Source organism: Podarcis liolepis (assembly GCF_965112155.1).
Source record: "Podarcis liolepis genome assembly, chromosome: 4".
Taxonomy (NCBI): Eukaryota; Metazoa; Chordata; class Lepidosauria; order Squamata; family Lacertidae; genus Podarcis; species Podarcis liolepis.
Window position 1 is genome coordinate 89,304,329 of NC_139558.1, and position 2,430 is coordinate 89,306,758.

Here is a 2,430-nt window from a genome sequence, read left to right on the forward strand (position 1 = left end):
AGACTTTGGGAGGTCGATAAACTATATTTTTCTTCTTTTTTCTTTTTCCTTTCTCACGGTTATCCCCTGGGCCTCTCTTCCTGTTTGTTGGAATACCCTACTTGGTGGACTAGCCTAAGTGGTGGCATTAAGAAGTGAACACCAGACCCCTATCCAACCATAACCAAGACTATTTAATACACTCTATTACATAACCAACCACAAACCTAACAGAACTGAGTGCATGGAACTTTAGTGGACTTGAAAGAACCAATAGGACTCCTGTTAAATACTGTTAAACTGATGGTTACGCCCTGACTGGGAAAGGGCAATTAGGATACTGCAAATAGGTTTATTATTTTACTCAGCCAGTGTATTAAGTCATACTTATACAAAATGTCTCATGTATCAAAGAAAGGCGGGAATGGGGGGACACCAGTAGAAAGAAAGGGATCTAAACAAGAGACAGATTTCAGATCGGAAATATTAAAGATGTTCGCAGAGATCAGGCAAAGTGAAAAAAATCTGGAAACAAAAATAGAACAGGTAGATGCTAAAATTGGGAAAATGGATAAAAAAATAGATGAAACAGTGAATGAGCTGAAGGGGCAGATCAAAGAGGTATCCAAAAGAACCCATGTGCTAGAAGAAGGGATGAAAAGGACAAAATTGGAAATGAAGGACTTAAAACGGGAAGATGACAAATTTAGGATAGGACTCTTGGAAACCAATAAGATACAAGAGGAAATGTGGGATGCGATCTCCATGGGTGAACTCCGGCAACGGGAAGTAAATTTAAGGTTGAGGGGGATACCAGAAAACCAAGGTGAAAATATTAGACAAAAACTAACAATAGAATTGGCACAATGGCTGGGGTTACAAGCTGAGGAGGTGGCGAGTACTATACAAAATGCCTTTAGACTAAAAGTGAAGACGATCAAGGCGAAGAAATTTCCAGGGGACTGTCTTATAACTTTTAAGGATAGAGATATGAGGAACTTGGTACTTCAAAAAAACAGAGAAAAAAGATTATATATTGATGGTAGTTACATAATTGTTTTCAAAGATATACCAATTAGACTGTTGAAACGGAGAGATCCCTACAAGCCACAGGCGCAAATTCTCAAAAAGAACAATATAGAATTCAAATGGGAATTCCCAGAGGGAATCTCATTTACTTATAAAAATAAGAGGCACAAATTAACTAGCCCAGAAGAAATAGGGAAATTCCAAAGAAAATATAAAGAGTTGTTAACGGAAGAGGAAGAAGAGGTCAGGGGAGCAGTAGGAGGGGTAGAGGTAAAGGGTCTGAAAGACGCGGGGGAGAGGAGGAAGGTTGAGGAGGGGCTGGAGGAGGAGGAGGGGGAGGAGGGGGAGGAGGAGGGAGAGGAGGAAGAGGAGAGATTATAAGGAATTTAAGCTGAGGAAAAAATACTTTTGTCAATGGAGAATAAAATGGCATTAAAATTATGGAACTGGAATATAAATGGACTAAATGAAAGGAAAAAAAGGAATAAAGTGGAACAATTCTTAAAGAAAAAAAACTTAGATATCATCTGTTTGCAAGAAACGCATGTAGCAAAAAGGCACAGGAGAATTTTGATAAATAAAAGACTTGGAAACGAATTTATATCTTCGGATAAAGGGAAGAAAAGAGGAGTAATTTTGTATATCAAAAATAATATAGAAGCTCACCAAATCTTCAAGGATGAAGAAGGGAGAATTATTGCTGTTCAAATTAATTGGCAAGGCGAAAAAATAATAATTGTCGGAATCTATGCCCCTAATGGAAATAAAACTGACTTTTACAAAAACTTGGAGGAAAGATTAATGGAATATGTGGACCAAAAAATAATTATGATGGGAGATATGAATGGGGTAGTTTCAATTGACATGGATAGACTGAGAGAGAGTGGTTCAAAAGAAGGTAAACTACCCAAATCATTTTTCGAAATGATCAAAAACTGTAACTTAATAGATATTTGGAGGTTAAAACACCCATTGGAAAAACAATACACATATTATTCAGAACCAAACCAATCGTGGTCGAGAATCGATCAAATTTGGATGTCGAACGAGCTGACTTTAAGAACCCTCCAGGTAGAAATAGAACCAAGAGTAATTTCAGACCATAATCCGATTAAGTTAGAGATTAAAAGTTTTGAAGAACGAACGTATAGATGGAAGATGAACGATTACCTTTTCGATGATCAAAAATTTGTACAACAGGCACAGAAGAAAATGAAGGAATACTTTGTGGACAACTGTAATAAAGGGACAAAAATGAATATAGTGTGGGATGCAAGCAAGGCAGTGATGCGTGGACTTTATATACAACAAAATTCAATTAAAAGAAAGAATAGAGAGAAAGAAAAGAAAGGAATTCTAAAACAAATTATGGAATACGAGCAAAAGTTAACTAAAAAACCAAATAATATGAAAATCAAACAA